Source organism: Rattus norvegicus, chromosome 2, assembly GCF_021556685.1.
Source record: "Rattus norvegicus strain SHRSP/BbbUtx chromosome 2, alternate assembly SHRSP_T2T, whole genome shotgun sequence".
Classification (NCBI taxonomy): domain Eukaryota; kingdom Metazoa; phylum Chordata; class Mammalia; order Rodentia; family Muridae; genus Rattus; species Rattus norvegicus.
Window position 1 is genome coordinate 251115202 of NC_141535.1, and position 19211 is coordinate 251134412.

Here is a 19211-nt window from a genome sequence, read left to right on the forward strand (position 1 = left end):
ACATCATCCCAGACTCCACTTTCCCCTTATGGTCTGGTAGTGGATAGCAACATCTGATGCCCTAAAAGGAAACATGGGCTGTGGACTCTCCATTCCAAACTCTGTCCTGCCTTTTCCGAGGCTGGTGGCAGAAAGGGAAAATGCCCTACCACAGTTGAACATTGTTTTGGGTATTATTTTTCTTCTTTTAACAATCAACTATTCGGTTCATTAGCTTGTTTATTAATAGAATGTTTTTATAATATATTCTAGCTATTAAACCATCTATATTTGTTTTCTTTCTATTGTTGTGATAAGACGCCATGACTAAGACCACTTAAAACAGAAATCATTTAATTGGGCTTATGGTTGCAGAGGATTAGAATCTATAATGGTAGAGTAAGGGCATGGCAAAAGGTGACTAGAGCAGCAGCTGAGCAGTCACATCTTGTCCACAAGCAGAAGTCACTGGAAATGCTGAGTCTTTTTAAACCTCCAAGCCTGCCTTCAGTGACACATCTCTTTCAACAAGGTCACACCTTCCCTTTGAAAATAGTTCCACCAAAGTATTTAAACATATCAATCTATCAGAGCCATTCATATTCAAACTACTGTGTCTGAATTATAGTTGGCAAACATGTTTTTTCCATTGTGTAGGATGTCTGTTTTCTCTGCTGATAGCTTCTTTTGCTTATATTGATCCTTAAATTCACATAATCCCAATTGCTGGGTTGGTAGGAAGAGCAATTTACTATACTATTAAAGTCCTACTGGTAGAATGTTTGATTACAGAAAGTGTTTACATATACTTAAAGTATTTTCCCCTAGCAGTTTCAGCATTTCGGATTTAAATTAAGGCTATTGATCCATTTTGAACTGATTTTTGAGCAGAGTGAGAATATGGAACTAATTTTATTCTTCTTGCACATAGGTATTCGGTTTTACCAGCACCAGCTGTTGACTTGGATGTTTTTTATTCAGGAATTTTTTGACACCTGACTTAGTTTCATTTTCAGTTGCTTCAGTAAAATACCCTGGCAAAATCCATCTTAGGAGAGAATGGGCTTATTTGATTCACAATCCCAGGTTCATTATCGTAAGAACTCACAGTGGCAGGAGCTTGAAAGAACTGACTGCATTGTGTCCATAGTTGAGATCAGCAAAGTCCTCATTGTTAACTACTCTTACACAGTCCAGAAATCCCCTTCCTTGGAAATAGTGCCACCTACCATGGGCAGGTCTTCCTACTTCCATTAAAGAACCAAGATAATACTCTACAAACATAACTGCAGACTAACCTAATGTAGACAATTCATCCTCTTGACTCTCTTTCTGAGTGATTCTAGATTGACAATTATAACCAAATACCACAACACATTTGTCAAACATTAGATGATAACAATGGTGTGGGTTTATTTCTGGGTTCTGTGTTTTGGTCCAATGATCTCCATTTTGATTCTGAGCCAGAGTCATGACATTGTGTCATGATGGCTCTTTAGTAAAGTTTGAGTTTTGATACCTCCAGCAGCATTCTTTTCATTTAGGATTACTTTGGTTATCTGTGGTTTATTCTGTTTTCATACGACTTATACGATTATTTTTCTATAGTTATGTGGATAACAAAAACACAAACTACTTTCTGAAAACTTAAATTTCTATCACTGACTTAGCCCTCACTGAGTTCTAAATTTTCCTCTTTATCCTGAAAGAGCCCTGGAGCAGGAAGACCCTCACTCAAGTCTCGGGATGACACAACCACCCAAGAACTCACGAGAGACCATCCTTGCTGTAAAAATACGAGGTTTATTGATAAGAACCAGTGCACTGGGGTCTCAAGACTCGTATCCCATGCAGGGGCAGAGGAGTTCAACCACGAGTAGCTGAAAGAAGAAATATTTAAAGGAAGAAGCCACAACCCAAGGGGGCAGGGATGGTACCATTGGAAAATGTCGAGAATACCAGTGAAAAATCACAAGGAGAAACTCCCTGTTTCTCAAGATTGTTTAACTTTATGGTCTGCCAGTTCCTGGGAGAAGCTTCCTGTTTCTCAAGATTGTTCTTTGAGATTTTAATCTAACTTTATGGTCAGCTAGTTCCTGAGAGAGTTGCTGAACTGGCTGGTGTAATTCTTCTGCTCTAAACTTTTGTCTAGGGGGGAAACCTTAAAACTTCTATCTTTCAATCCATCTGTCTGCTTATCCTATATGCTATATTTTAGGGACATCTCCAACTTAAACATTTGAAAGTAAAACATATGATTATCCAGTATCACACTTTTCATAGATTATACTGCAGTCTCCTCTTTGTTTGAAAATGGAATCATAAATTCAGTTTCTAAGACCAAAATCAAAATTTTTTTCTCTGAGTCCTCATAGTTTGTTAGCAAGTTGTGTTGGCTCTTCCTTTAAAATAAATGCTCAGTCTCTCATCCTTTCTGTTCTATGCCACAGTCTATTTTTATAGATGCTATCTCAGGGCTGTACCACTGCCTCCACCTTCAGTCTACTAAGGATTTTGACATTTATCATGCTCCATTTCAGTATAAGCCATAATTCTCAACAGCAGTTTTCAGGTCTAGAAGCCATCAGTGATCCAAGCCTCATCTTTGTCATCAAGAATAGATAAATGTGTAGTACTAGTAATTAGTTGCGTCATGTTGTATTCCTACTGTATGATAAACATTTTAAGGCACCCTGTATTCTGCAAGTTATAATCACATAATATTCACAACAAACTTAAATGAAAGAATTTAGCCCAGCTATAGATGAATAATCTAAGGCTTAGGGAAATTATGTTAATCACTCTTAGGCAAGGCCAATATATAGTAAGAGAAAAAGCTGAGGTTAAACTTCTAACTACAAAATGAGAGAGGGACAAAGTGAAATGTTTTCTGTTTTTTAAGATGGTTTATATAAGTATGGATCCTAACATTCTACTTAACTAGGAGAAAAGTAATGGAAGCCCTTTGCCAAGGAAAGGGAATTAGAGAAATATATCCGAGCTGTAGGAAGAACTCCTGGACTGAATGAGATTGTAGATCCAGCACCGAGAAGACTGGTATAGGTATGAGAGAATAAGAACATTGTTTTAGGGCTGGAGAGAGGGCTCAGAGGTTAAGAGCACTGTCTGCTCTTCCAGAGGTCCTGAGTTCAATTCTCAGCAACCACATGGTGGCTCACAACCATCTATAATCAGGTCTGGTGCCCTCTTCTGCATAACATGCAGGCAGAAAGCTGTATGATGTGTACATAATAAATAAATAAACTTAAAAAAAAGAACATTGTTTTAGGAGCTAGAAAGACTACTCAGCTGTTAAGTGTAGTTTTTGTTGCTCTTGCAGAGAATTTGGGTTCAGTTCCCAGCATCTACATGGTGGCGTACAATCATCCCTAGTTCTAGATGCAGGGGATCTGATGCCCTCTCCCAACCTCTGCAGACACCTGGCACACATGTGATGTGCATACATACATGCAGACAAAACACAAAATAAAAGCAATAAATCTAGGGGAAAATGCTTTAAGTATAAATAAATTATTAAACAGATACCTTTCCACATTTGAAAATGTTTTTTAGTAATGTGACTATAATCCAGTAGTAGAGCATTTGCCTAGCAAGTTCAAGACCCTAGGTTTTATCCTCAGGCCATTAAAAACAGAAAGACACTAATGTTGATTAAATGTTGATTAAAGGTCAACAAGAGTTTACACACGCACACACACACACACACACACACACACATTGTGTTAGTGCTCCAAAAAGCTAAAATAAGCTAAAAACTAAAAATTTTAAACATATTTTAGAGTGATTTATCACCAATATTTTTACTTATTTTTCAAAAAGTTTAGGAAGTTAGAGAGATATCTTGGTAGTTAAGACAAGTGGCCACTCTTCTAGAGGATGCAGGTTGAAATCTTAGAACCTATATGGCAGCTCACAATCCTCTATATTTCTAGCTAGAGGATCTGATACCCTCCTTGAGCACTAGGCATGAACACACATACGTGTGTGTGTGTGTGTGTGTGTGTGTGTGTGTGTGTGTGTGTGTGTATAATGTTGTAAAGAAAATATCTTGTATCTGTATGAATGTGGCACCTGTCAATAGTAAATCTTTGGCCCACAGCTTAGGTAAGAAATACGAAGTGGAAGATTTGGGAGGAAAAGATTTGGGGAGAAAAGATTCTGGGGCAGTGCCAGGTGAAGGAGATTTGCCAGGGAAGATGTGATGAGACAGATGCACGGTACCTGAGCACAGGTAACCAGCCAAGTAGCAGAATATAGATTAGAATAAATGGGTTATTTTAAGTTAGATCTAGTCAGAGAAGAACCTGGATATTTATCCAAGGTATTTGTAAATATATTTTGAATTAAGTCATATTTCTGGGACTGGGGGAAGAACAATCTACATAATACTTTATGTTTTAAATTTTTAAAAATATTTTAGGGAACTAGAGGTATGGTTCAGTGGTTAAGAACACTTTGTCTTGCAAAAGACCCAGCTTCTGTTCCCAACACCTGTATGATGGCTCACAACCGTTTGTATCTCCAGGATAACTCTGATTCTCAGGGGGTCTAATGCCTTCCTCTGACCTCTACAGGTACCAGGCACAAACATGGTACACATACATACATACATACATACATACATACATACATACATACATGCAATACACTCATAAAATAATAAAATAAAAATATTATTAGTGTATGTGCGTGTGTGTGCACATACAAGTGAGTGAGTGCACATGTTATAGCTACTGTGTACATAGAAATCAAAATAGCCTGAGGTAGTCAGTTCTCTACTCTCATTAAGTGGGTCCTATCATCAGCCTTGGCAGCAAACACCGTTACCTGTTGAACCATCCCATTTTCCCTTACTTATGCACTTAAATTTGTCTTTCTATAACAACACAGATGTATTGACATTAAGTCTAAAGTACCTGAGACCATGATTATATCTAATGATTTTATGTCCGTCTTATAGAAATGATCCTTTCAGAATGGAAGGACTCTTCCTCTTCCCATCAGTGTTAGGATGGTCCAGAAAGTGGTCCTAAGCCCACTACTCTGCCTTTCATAACTCCATCGACAACCCTGAACGTTTTTCAACATCCCTTTGTTGGTATGTCCTTATGTCTATCTACTTGTCTAGTAGGTTCAAGTGTTCCAAATTTTAAATATCCAAAACAATATTCCCTTTTTCCAAATGTGATTATCTTTGATTTTGCATCTAAGCTAAGGATTATATCACACATTACTAAGATCAACAAAAACTTCTTGTTTTGTCTCTGCCATAACCATTTACCCAGTATGGCTTTACTTCAAAAACTATATCACCCATCTACTTTTCAGGCTTTGTTCAGCTACTACTCTATTCAAAGACATCACCATATTTCCATGTGAAATAAGGCAAGTTCTGAGCTGGTCACTTTGCTGGTGCCCAGTTGCTTCTTCACATATAGTATTCTCTCCAGGTATCGGATCCCATCACTCCTCCGCTCATAACTTTCTGAAGGTTGCCAATTATATCAAGGATGAAATTCAAATTCCTTTGTCATGACCTATGACAGAGTTTTCCAAACCTAACCATTTACTAGATTATGAAACCAACTTATATACTGAGTAAGGATTAACTTAAAATAAAGTAGAACACAGAAAAAGAAATATCAAAGAGTATTATATATAGTAAGAATAAGTACTATTTCATAAAACTTCTTCCTGTTGTGTTCAGGCATGTGCACATATATGTGTGCTAAATCAAAATAGAAATTCATTTTGAAAGAGGATTTTTGAGACAGGGTCTTTCTGTGTAGCCCTGGCTATCCTAGAACTCAAATCCACAAAGAGCTGCCACACTATCTGGTTTGCATTTCTCATATCAAAAGAATTTGAAAGGGCTAGAGAGATGGCTCAGTGGTTAAGAGCACCAACTACTCTTCCCAAGGTCCTGAGTTCAAATCCCAGCACCCACACGGTGGCTCACAACCATCTGTAATGAGATCTGATGCCCTCTTCTGGTATGTCTGAAGACAGCTACAGTGTACTTATATATAATAAAAAGAGTTTGAAAGTAATGTCCTGCAAAGCCCAATTTTTTTTCTTTTGTCTCCTTACTAATTCCCGTTCTATCCACACTCTCTCAAATGCTTCAGTCCTAGTTCCAAATGAGTCCCAACAAGCCAAATGTCTACCCTTCTTCCCACCTCAACTCCTTTCACTTGGTGAAATAATCTCTTTCTATTTGCATGGGTGTGTGCTTCATGTAAGCAAGTGAACCTCTGAGATCTACTCTTATTTCTTATAATGGAGTTCTTGGATGATTATGTAAACTTTATTATGAAAACAAAGATGTTCCTGGATGATGGCTAAGAGGCAGTGTCCCGTGGGAAATCCTGATCTGTGAAAGCCCAGCTTTAGTTTACGGAAGTTACTTGGTCAACTACGTGAATATACAAGTTGGTTACCTTTACACTGAACGGTTAGGGGCATTAGTTTTCGCACAACACCCGTTAATTTCTGACACCGAGCAACGAAACTATAAAATAAGTGTTTATCTTGAATTCCCACTTGATGTAGTAGAGTCAGAAATAAAACCTTCACCCTGTGCCTTTCATTCTAAACATAGAGGGACCCAAGAAGATATGTAGGCCCTGGCAACTTCCATGTGAGAGAAACTAAGCAGGGATCCAGGTTTAGAGCAGACTCAGAGATCAAGAGAGATGGGAGGACTTTGTTCTGGAAAACTCAGCAAATCCTTCTAAAACGTCTTTAGGATTACCGTCTTCATCTTCAGTTCTCTCCCATAGTCCAGTTATCAAAAAGCTTGTGTGGTGAGCTGAAGGCCTTTAATTTTCTCTTAGGTTCTGTGGAAACATGGGAAGGTTTTAAGGAGGAAAGTGACCCCGCCCTCTTTTTTAGTCTCTCTAGCAGCAGAATGGAGGAGTCAGCCTGTGTGGCACTAGAAGTTCACTATAAGCAGAAAGTGGCAACGCAGAGAAGCTCTTAGTACCTGGCATATAAGACTCGGTCAACAAATATTAATTTTTGTTTGAGTTCTCTGTTGGCCATTGAACAGCAAAAGAACCCTAATCAAGCAACACAGGAGGAAGCCCACTGTGATCCACAACAAAGTTCACGATTGTTGCCAGTGGGGAAGGTGCACAGGGAAGAAGTTGGAGCTGTGAGAGAGAAAATAGCATTTGGGGAAACAGTGAGCTTAGACAGGCATCTCAGTCATCCCAAGGCAAAATTTTCTCACTACCAACTCTTTTGGGATGAGGGTATGACTGAGGAGAGTTGGTAGCCAGAAAAGCCAGGCAAGAGCCTACTTGACTCGGGGACAATCGGGGCTCCGGTCCTTTCTGGATCTGGAAGCTCCTTTTTAAGACAAGGCACAATCCTAAACTAATGGAAAAGACAGTCCTGGCCCTTAATAGCTCCGGAGTAGAGGGCTCTTAGCCACAGATTTTTGTCTGCAAACCGCATTTCTGAGGTGCCTAAAAGTGTACAAATAGTAAAGCCAGGCTCTGCGAGGCAATTCATCCCACCCCTCAGCCAGGCAAGCTGATTACGGCTCTCCATATCACCTCTCCTCGGGGGTGCTCAAAAGAATCTGCAAATCCTCAGCATCACAGCCACCAATCCCCAGCACTGCCCATTCACACGCAGCGGGGAGGCTGGGGATTAATTGGAGGGGGAATGTTGTGAATTCCAGAGAGTTCTTTCTCTTTGCCGCACAGTCGGTGGCCCGGGATATTGCTACATGAAAGCTTCGCTGTCAGTATCAATCATCATTGCTCGGTCTGTCACATTCCATGGACTGAATTGGCCTCATTTGATGACACCACCAGAGGGGGGTGGGCACTTCTGAAGAGCTCGCGCTGATAAGGCCAAATTCTGACTCCATAAAAATACCCAGCGCAGCTTCTTTCTCCGCATTCCTCATTCCGAGGATGGGTGAGAAACAACAGACCTGGAGGACAAGTGGAGCCTGGCCAGATCTAGGAGGATGGAAGTAGACAAAAAGCCCAAAGCTTTCTCTCAGCTCTGATTAGAAGCTGACCTCTGGTGTCTCTTTCACTTCGCCTGCCAGAGTGAGAACCAGAGGACCTCCCCGCAAAGCAAGCACAAATTTTACACCATCTTAGAGCAGAAACGCTTAAAGTTTTTGTTTGTTTGCTTGCTTGCTTGCTTGCTTGCTTGCTTGCTTGCTTGCTTGCTTGCTTGCTTGCTTGCTTGCTTTTAAGAAATGCAAAAATCAGATACCTTTGTTAATGAGAGCTATGTGGACACTTTCCTGGAGGAAGCAGTTGCATCTGACATTAGGGAAGGAAGAGGAGGGACCCTTCCTTAGATCTCCTCTCTCTGGTCTGGAGACACCCTCTGTAGATCTTTCATTTCACTCATTTTAAAAGGCAAGACTTCCTTTTTCTGATATGTTTCTGAATTTCTTTCTTCAAAGACTTGAAGTTTATTCTCATACGGTCTTTCACTTGCTTGATTAGAGTTACACCAAGGTATTTTATGTTATTTGTGGCTATTGTGAAGAGTACTATTTCCCTAACTTCTTTCTCAGCCTGTTTATCACTTGTGTAGAGTAGGGCTACTGATCGTTTGTGTTAATTTTGTATCCAGGCACTTTTGCTGTGGGTGTTTATCAGCTATAGAAGTTCTCTAGTAAAAGTTTTGGGATCACTTATGTATACTATCATATCATTCAAATAGTGATACTTTGACTTCTTTACAATTTGTATCTTCTTGATCTCCTTTAGTTATCTCATTGCTTTAGCTACAACTTCAAGTACTATATTGAAGACATATGGGGAAAGTGGACAGCCTTGTCTTGTCCCAGATTTTAGTGAAAACGCAACTGAGGAGTGGATACAAAAAATGTGGTATATCTACACAGTGGAATACTACTCAGCCATTAAAACAGGAACATCATGAATTTCACAGGCAAATGGATGGAATTTATCAACCTGAGTGAGGTAACCCAGACCTAAAAGGACACAGTATGGACTCACTTGTAAGTGGATACTAGCCGTAAAGTATAGGATAACCAGCTATAATCCACAGACCCAAAGGAGCCAAATAACAAGGAGGGCCCAAGGGAGGATGGTTGAATCTTTCTCATAAGGAGAAACAAAATAGTTATGGGAGGGAATTGGTAGAAGAGAAGATGGGGAGGGGAGATCATATGTAGGGAGAGTGAAGGGAAAATAGCAGTTGGGGTGGGGGCAATCTGTAGGACATGCCATAGACCTGTAATGGGGAGAGGTCCCAGAGGGCGTATGGGGCGACTCTAGCTGAGATTCCTAGCAATGAGGGATATGTATCCTGAAGTGGCCGCTTTCCGTAGTCAGGTAAGTTCCCACTATAAAGATAAGGACAGCAAGCCCCACACAAACCCTTCAACCCAAAATGTGTCTTTCAGGAACAGAGATAGAGCAGAGACTTAGAGAATGGCCAACCAATGACCGCACCAAATTGAAACCTAGTCGATGGACAAGAACCAAACCCTAACACTATTAATGATACTCTGTTATGTTTGCAGACAGGAACCTTTCATAACTGTTTTCTGAGAGGCTCCACCCAACAGCCATTGAAAAGAGATGCAGAGACTCACACCCAAACATTAGGTGAAGCCCAAGAGTCTTACAGAAGAGTTGCAGGAAGATTGAGGGACTGAAGATGACAGAGATTCTACAGAGAGACCAATAAAGTCAACTAATCTGGACCCTTGCGGGTTCACCAACCAAACAGTGAGCACAGACTGGACCTAGATCCATTCCACATATGAAGTAGATGAGCATCTTGGTTTTCATGTGTGTTCCCCAACACCTGGAGCAGGGGTTGTTTCTGAATCTGCTGCCTGCCTGCCTGTGGTTTCCACACCCCTAATGGACAGCCTTGTCTGACTTCAGTGGGAGAAGATATACCTAGTCCCACAGCAACTTGGAGCTCTGCTCCACTGCTCTGAGACCCTCAGTCTAAAAGCAATGATAATGACAACTATTCTACCTGATCCAAAGTCTGTTCAGGGTTAGTGGAAAATAGATGAATAAAGCCTGTGATCAGTAAGGCATTCAGAGTAAGCTGGTATGATGGTTAATTCCTTTCACTGCAAGTAGCATGGGGTAAGTTAGTGAACCTAGAAGTCTTCCTTTGCATCAGCCTGTCCTAGACAGTCACCCTCCACAAAATACCCAAAAGTGAGATCATTGTTTTCAAAAATGCAGCATTGTCTCTGCAACATTTCAAACTACAGACAACCAGGAGTTGACACTGTCATGTGAACAGTATTTTTAGACACAAGTCTGTTTTCCGGGATTCCTTCTGTTGTTTGTTTATCTGTTTTGGCATGGCAGCAGGTAAGCATTGAAAACAATTTGGCACCAAAATATGCAGGAAATTGCTTCCTTTCTCTGTGGGCCCCAGTTTCCCCATCTTTACAACGTATGAACTCACTGTTGGGTTTTAATGGCTCCTTGTGTGTTTCCTTAGGCATCCTGACTCAGTAGCAGCTAGGACTTAAAGGTCATTCCACACTGACTAAAATATCAAAGTATAATCAATCCTAAATCTTAGGAAAAAGAGCTAAGAAAACCATTCAAAATTATCCCTCCCACTAAGGAACCTTGCATGCCACCCAATCATAAGTAGAAATTTTCAACACTTGGAAATTTAAAGAAACAAAGCATCATTTCTTACAGTACTTAAGCACCTATTAATGTACTTACTTTGTTTCGTTGCTCTTAATACTGCTACAAGAATTCTAAAGAACAGAAGGTCAACGTTCCTGTCACCTTTGCATCTGGCTAAATCAAACCCTGATGAGTCTCTCTCCAGGGCCCTTATCTCCTAACTGAACTTGTTCACCTGCCTCTGAGAAATGTTTTCTTTCTTTCTTTGTTTTTTAATTTCTTCTCTTCCCAGCTACTGTCAGCTGACTCATGTGTCCTCAGCGGGAATCTCAGGATTAAAGCTGGGGAGAGTTTATATATAGCCTTGCCAATATATTTGCTTGTAAGGATTTAATTCTCCCCACTTGGATCCAGCCAGTTTCCACAACAAACAAGGATCACCATAAGTGCTCCCGGACTCTCAACTTGGCTTTTTCTTGGCTTTGCATCAGACACCAAAGGACAGAATTCTTCAGCTATTTTAATCATTGGCAGCAAGTTTCTCATTTATCACTTTGCCTCCTTTCCTTGCAACCAGAAATGCAGTGGCTTCCAAACTTTCATTAAGGAAAAAATCCAAGTGGCAGTTGCAGTGAGCATGTACACACACACACACACACACACACACACACACACACACACGCCTTCTTCGAAAGATTCTTTGCTCCAAACGCTCTGCAGTTCAATCAGAGTAACTCCAGTTGTAAAAATAGCTCTGCCCACTCTGAAGGCTCTGAGCAGGTTTAAGCCAGTGAAAATACCTCATTTAATGTAACAAAATGTGAAGCTGATGAAACAGGTATCGTGCCAACTTTACAAATGAAGAAATTGAGGGTGATATATATAAAGCTTATACAATCGGCTTAGAATGGTGCTGGGGCTTAAGCTTTCTGCCTCCAGAGACAAATCCTAATATGAAAATAATCAGTGCTGCTGTCCATCATAGAAAAAGCTCAGGGTTAAGAATAAAGAAGTTTGAGTCTCTGATTAGCTATACCTTGATTTCCTTGATTTGAGGTAGAATTAAGTCAGATATCTCCTAATCTTCATTCATTTATTATTACTTTGCTCTTACACAATTTATATCATAGTGACTTTTTCATTAAGAAAATGTCTTAAACTTTTTGAAACTAAAAAGATAAAAATTAATTGGACTATGTGCATCCTGTCTTTAATCCTGGTAATAGGTATACAGAGCCAGACAAATTTCTGTGAGTTCTGGTTAGCTTGGTCTACATATCAAGTTCTAGGCAAGCCAGGGCCACCTAATGAGTGAGACCTTGTTTCAGAAAACAAACAAACAAAATAAAAACCCTATCACCCACAAACAAATAACATACACACACACACACACACACACACACACACACACACACACACACACACACACACTCTCCTAGGATGCTGTCTTCCAGGACTGCACAATACATTTTTTAGCCAGGTGGTAACTTTCACCGTGGTACATGGCAGTGGGGTTTCAAAACTGTAGCTGAGGGCTCTAGTTAGCCCTGCTCCCTCTCAAGTTTAAACCATTTTAACAAGACTGGAATCCTGCCCTTTTCATTCTCAGTACTCCAGAAGCTACAGTGAGAGCCTAAAAACAGATGAAATGAAGTATATATAAAAATATGTCTATCTTCCACTGAGCTACATATTAAAGATACTAGTAAAACATTGAACAATTCCTTTTTTTAAACCATTTTTTTTTAATTTGGGACAATACTATTTTCCAAAAGCTTAATTTATTTGCATTAACATAGAATGGGTATATTATTTTAAAAGTAATTACAGTTAAAATCTCAGCTATCTTGGCTTAATTTCAAATATAGATAATGTTGGGAGATCTAATTTCCATAACAAAAGATCTCCAGAACCCTTTTTCCAGCTGCTGAGGACAGAACCTAGGGCCATGCATTATCTGGGCAAGTTCTCTATCACTGCGCTTACTCGCCGATCCCTCCAAGTAATTCTTAATAAGATCATAAATGTTTACTTTTAATGCCAAAATATATGACCATGTAAGAGGCCATTAAAAACATCGGGTCTATAATATACCAGCTGAAATATAAATTGGATGAAGTCAAAAGAACTTCCTAGAACATGAGGAGTAGAAAGCAACTCAGCCATAACAATGTCACGATGAACAGTTGGCTTTTTCTGAACACCTAGGATTATTATAAAAGGATTGAGAAAATAAAGGGAAATGTAATAACAAAGAGTTTACCTTGGTGTATAAGCAGGAGGAACCGAATTTCAGCAGCTGAGCCTCCAACATTGTAACACATGCTTGCCTTCCCCTTGCCTGGAAAAGAGCTTGGAAATTTTTATTTCACTGGGAGATTGCACTAGAAATTATTTTAAATTAATTTAAATTTAAATTTTTAATAGATTGCTTTGTTTTATATCTACAAATGCCCTGTGTCTTAAAAATTAATTTTTGGCTGTCAAGAAACTGATAAAATCTTTGAGGCATCACAGCTATGATTTTTAATCATATACGTAGTTAAGTCAACAAATTTAGCAATGTATTTTGGCAATTTACCAGCTAAAGCCTATAACTATATAGTCATAAACTGGTTGCAAATACCAGCCGAAACCATGACCACAACATTATAACTGTAAATTAACATGTTTCGTGTAGATAAAGCCAACGAGTGTTCCTATTTACAGAGTGTCCCAAGCTCATTTTGATTCTGAGAGCTCAATTTGACAAAGAGAATTAACATTTCTTTATTTTAAGTGGTTTCTATGGATACCTCCTATCAAGAATTTCATTCATTCTATCTAATTTAGGTTTCTCATTTTAATTTAAATACATTTCAATTCCTCTCAAATCTGTGTATATACAACACACACATGCATACATGTGCATTCATACTTACATTCACACACCAGAGCTCATCTTCTAATAACAAGCAGTGAAAAACATGTCTACACACAAAATTCTAGATTCATGTGGTTAAAGTTTACAATGAGAGAAAAACTCCTGCAGTGCAAAAATTTATAATCTCTAAATTAAAAGCCTCTTTGTATAACTATTATCATCTAAATCCTCAATTTTAAGCCTAAGCATCATATTTTCTGTTTCGATATTTTGTCTTTTTGTTTGTTTTTTACATTTTTTATTATTTTGTTTCATTTATTTATTTGTTTGATACATGAGGGTTTTCTTGCTTAGCAGAGTATAAATTAAAATATTTTGGTTCCTATTGTATTTAAAAGTCAATAGTAGGGCTAGGAATATAGCACAGTGGTAGAATCCTAACCTGAGTGCATAAGAAGCTTAGGTTGGATTGTCAGTACCACCAAAAAATAATAATAATGTAAAAGCTAATAATAAGAATTATATTAACTCCTAGGTTTTTACTTAATGAAAAAAATGAAAGAGCAAACGTTTTAAAGAACATAGTCTCATGTAATGGATATAATGCTGCCAAGGTTTTCTAATATAATAAGAACTTTTATTTTTTAAGTATACTTTCTTCTCCCATCTATTATGTATAAAAGAAATATGCATCTCCAACTATAAATTTTTAGTATATTTTCTATCAAAAACAGAAGCCCTCAGACTCCTGCTGTCTTTACCCTCACTTCTATATGCAAACCCACTGTACAGGAAAATAGGCCTACTGAGTTCTCAGAAGTTTCTCTTGATGACCTCTGACCTTTGCACTCAACATTCCCTCTCTCCTGGAAATGCCTCCTTTGGGCCCTGATTTCTATTCACTGAATCAATCCTATTCAATGCTGTTCACAATGCTACTCCCTTAGAAATCCTTCCTTCATCATCGAGCAGGGGTTACTGTGACCTGAACAGACAAATCAATCCTGTGATTCTTTACAACACACTTGAAAATTTTGGTGTGTGTTTTCTTTACCCTCTATTTCCAAATGAAAAGTTCTTTATATTGTTTATTTCATTTTGTTTCTAATAAGTAATGTGCACAGATAATACCAAACAAGGGATTTACAAGAAAAGGGTTCTTCCTTTCTCTTCAAGTTGTCTCCAGAGACATCCTGTTTCCTATGTGCATTTAAGAGGCATAAACCCAAGAGGCAGTGTGTTTGATGCTATCCTGTATTCGTATGGGTAACATTGGAAAGGCCACGCTTTACCTGGGTTGTTGTTAGAAAGGGTCTCTATGGGAGCTGAACTGATGCCCTTGTGGCAAAACAAATGAATAAGAGAACTGTACATTTCAACAACAGAAACTCAAAGAAGAGGGGGAAACTATTTTTGTAGGCCATTGCATAGACCTATGACTGGAGATTAGTGAATATTCTTTAACGGAATAAACTGGAAGAGCTTAGTAAACTGGGCTGGCAGCCCTGGGGCATTTTGTCCCCTGAATGTAAGGCCAGACAGAGTCTAGCCTCCTGGAAAAAGAGAAGGAGGTCAGGTAACCCACCTAGCTAGTATTTATGGCATGCGCCTGGAAAGAGAATGTGAAGGAGCAAGACCTTTCTCAGCTGTCAAGGAGCTATGTTTTACATAACCTTCCCAGGAGCTACTATTGGGTACATCCAACAAGATTTTCCTCAAATTGCCACAAATGTAACCTAGAGAAAAGTCACTGTTGCAGATTCTACTGTATGTTTTCTTTTCCTTTCTTTCTTTCTTTCTTTCTTTCTTTCTTTCTCTCTTTCTTTTCTTTCTTCCTTTTTCTTTTTTCTTCCTTCCTTCCTTTCCTCCTCCTCCTCCTCCTCCTCCCCCTCCTCCTCCTGTTTTGTTTTGCTCTGTTGTTTTGACACAGCGTCTCTCCATGTAGTCCTGCCTGTCTTGGAACTCACTATGTATATCAGGCTACTTTGAAATCACAGAGCTCCTCCTGCTTCTGCCTCCAGAGTGCTGGGATTAAAAGCATATGCCACCACACCTGGTTTTAGATTTTACTGTGTGTTTTCATCTCACTTAAAAGTTTTTAAGGATAAAGAGATGGCTCTGCTGATAAAGGCACAGGTAGACAAACCAAAGTTTGAACCCTGCATCTCAAATGGTAGGAAAGAATTGACTTCTGTGAGTTGTCTTCTAGCATACTCTGACATACTCAAGATGTGTGCACACACACACACATACACATACACATACAAATCAGCAAATAAATAAATGTAATTTTCAAACTCCATTCTATTGTAAATTATAACTTTCACTTACCACTTTATAATAAAGGATTTAATTACAACTCTATGTCTCTAGTTAAAAGATACGTAAAACATGTAAAACCAGCCCATTTTTCTACATGTGAAAATTTGCAAGTTATCGGTGAATATAATAAATGATGCTATAATTTTGAAATAAAAAGATGTAAAAAGATTTTCTATAAGTCATGAAAATACAATCAATAATCATAATTATTTTTGAAGCAAAGTTTTTTTCAACATTTGCTATACTGGGATGTTTGCAGTTTACTAAATCTAAAATGAATGTCATGTTGCAATAATTATATCTTTTTTCCAAATTAATTTAAGATACTGAACAAAAAAAGTAAAAGTTGCTGTTTTCATACGTTTAGGACTCACTGGGTAAAACATGTGAAAATCCCAGCCTCTTACAGTTCCACAGAGAACTCTTCTTTACTGCCTTGCACTCCAGAGGTCCCTTTGATATGTTTCTGGCCCAATTTCCCAAGAAGTCTCAACCTGTTTCTTCTCAGAAAATATGTCATTTCAGTTTGAAGACTAAAATGTTTCAGGCCAAGGCCACATTTCCTATCATGAGATCCCAGAGATTTATTCTAAAATCTAAACACCTGCATGCATTTGAAGTGATCCATATTATAGCTTCATTCTCTAAGACTTTTATTTCAAATGGCACTGCCATTCAACAGGAAATGAGGCAATAAGGTCAGGTTGTCAGGAAGACACAAAAGCATTTTCCATGCCTGTAAAACAGATGCATGAATATTTGCAATGTCAGGGATATTTAATACTTAATCCTATATTAATGGCCTTAGAAAATAATTAAACTTTTAGATTTTTAAAACAAAAGTAATATGCCGATCATTATTTATACTTTTATACTGATTATCACCTAAGTTCACTTAGGCCTGAGGCTCAGGGAAGAACAGGCAAGGTGGTAGTAGTGGTCAGGAGAAGGAGCAATATGCTAGTTTTTACAAATTTCTATTGCATTAAAGTAATCTAGAATACTACACTGTAGCATACTTTCTGTGTTATAGGCAATTGAGAAAAATAGATGTCTCCCACCTCAAATCTTCTTTTTTGATTTTTTTATTGTTGTTGAGATGAAGGCCTGAATTCATAATCCCAGCGATCTTCTGTGTAAGGCATCTTTGAATACTAGGATAACCAGTATGAGCCACCATTCCTGCATTTGAACTTCCTTATTTGCAGCAAAACAATGTCAAACCAAATTGAATTGTTCTAGGAAGCTTGACTTGATGACAGAAAGAAGACAGCTTCACACCCAAGCAAACCTCACTGGTCCCTTCCTTCTCATTCGTTTGAAGGGTCAAGGCCAACAACATGTACAGACCAAAGCTAACCGGAGAAAAGTATTCCAGTCTCCTTTAATCACATTTAACATAGTCAGCGTGGCTTTGAAAATAAAGACTCAGGAACACAGAGCAATAACATAAGCCTGTAATTCCAGCACAGAACAATAACGTAAGCCTGTAATTCCAGCACTAGGAATTTAAAGGCCAGGGGAATCAGGAATTCAAGGTTTCCCTCAGCTTGGGAGCAAGTTTAAGGTCAGCCTGGGTTGCATGAGACCCAAAAGATAAAAAACAAAACAGAAATAAGGACCCAGGTGAAGCTATCTATTTTCATACTTAGTTTTATTTATTTATTTATTTATTTATTTATTTATTTATTTATTTATTTATTTAATGTATACGAGTACACTGTAGCTGTCTTCAGACACACCAGACCTCATTACAGATGGTTGTGAGCCACCATGTGGTTCCTGGGAATTGAACTCAGGACCTCTGGAAGAGCAGTCGGAACTCTTAACCGCTGAGCCATTTCTCCAGCCCACATACTTAGTTTTGAGAGAGAATAAACAAGTATTAAGAAATGTGATTGGAACAAGGTCAGATCTAGCCATGATGGCAGAGGTGAGACATCCAGTCTGACCTACGTACAAATGTGCTTCTTTAACCTCTGAGCAACATTCATTCATTCCTGGTTCAGGGAAGGGACCTCTGGAATGAATCTTCAAGGCAGATAGGAGAGAAAACTCTTTCTAGGTTTTATGGTTTACTTTTGAAAGAATAATTCTAAGTTTTATGATTTGCTGTGAGAAAGGAATTTATTTCTATAACTGAATTCAAGGATTGGAAGTTAGTAAAGAAAGGTCAGAGATATTTCAGAAACCTTTATAATCCTTTAGTTGAAAGAACTTCTAGCATGACAAGCTGCCCCATATACTTCCAGAATTATTTTCTGAAACCCTACATACTTTAGAAAACTAAAACAGCAATACCAAAAAACCTTTTTTGGATTCTTTATGAGTTTCATACCATGCACTCCAGTCCCCAGTCCATTCATCTCTGTCCCTTCATATCTGCCTTCTTTGTTTTCAATCCTCCCACCAAAAGAAAGTAAAAACCAAAAATAAAAAAATAAACTAAACAAAACAAAGCATAGAAAATATCTCATCATGGAAGCTGTGGTGTATCACTGGTGTGCCATGATCTTTTAAAGGCTCATTTAGCTTTCTTAAAAGTAATTAGTTTTCCTATATATGCTATTATCTTCATTTTGAGATGGTATATATTTGTTTCTAGCTGCAGAGTTTCCTCTTGGTAATGATGGAATTTATAAACCGATGTCCCACCAGAGTGACTAGATCATACATAAATGTTTTCTGAATGGTGAGTGATTGAGAGAAGGAGGCCCTTCACCTGTCAATGTATCACCTGTTATATGGTGACACTGTTCCTCATCCACATTTTAGGAGTGGAGTGATTATGACTGTTCTAATACAGCATTAATGTCAACAAGAACTACTTAATAATAAATAAATAATACTTAAACATTTAAAATGCTTCTTTTTGCTTTTTAAAGAAGAATGAAACAAAGATAGAGATAGGTATAGAAAGAGAAACTGAGAGGTTAAGAGGGGGAGGGAGGGAGGGAGGGAGGGAGGGAGGGAGGGAGGGAGGGAGGGAGGGAGAGATCCTTTAGGCCTTTGTAAAAACAGCAAATAATTCTACCTGCTACATCCTTCAAACCTAAGGCTGACCTTTAGAAGTGAACATGCCGTTTCCAGCAGGACTATTATCTAGCAAATCTTGTTATCTGTATAAAGCATTTCTTGATTACACTGGATAGCAGATAGCCAGACCTATCTGAGGCCAGGGGAGTCTGTCACTTAACACCCCAGTCTCTTGAGCCATATCTTTGTGCCCCAATAGGCCTAGGAAGTTTTAAGAGCATTATAAAAGCTTGCTTTGTAAGACTCAAGAAAAGTCCTCCAAACCCTACGTTTGGGATGTCCCACTCACAGAGACACAGAGACAGAGATTGATGCATAAGCAAGAGGTTTAATGATCCAGTGCACTGGGGTGGCCCTGTAATCCGGGCAGA

General features: G+C 38.6%; 2 long non-coding RNA genes across 3 annotated transcripts in view; one reads left to right on the top strand and one right to left on the bottom strand.

The window, feature by feature from the left end:
• LOC102556878 (uncharacterized) overlaps positions 1-10873 on the bottom strand; it is a 78588-nt gene extending 67715 nt beyond the window's left edge. For both annotated transcript variants that reach the window (XR_015672796.1, XR_015672797.1), the window contains exon 1: positions 10716-10873. This is a non-coding gene — a long non-coding RNA (uncharacterized LOC102556878). The remainder of the gene's footprint in view (positions 1-10715) is intronic.
• On the top strand, positions 8748-10070 carry LOC147996640 (uncharacterized). The gene is made up of 2 exons (XR_015672799.1): positions 8748-8963; positions 9530-10070. It is a non-coding gene; the product is annotated as an uncharacterized LOC147996640 (long non-coding RNA).
• Positions 10874-19211: the final 8338 nt, after the last annotated feature.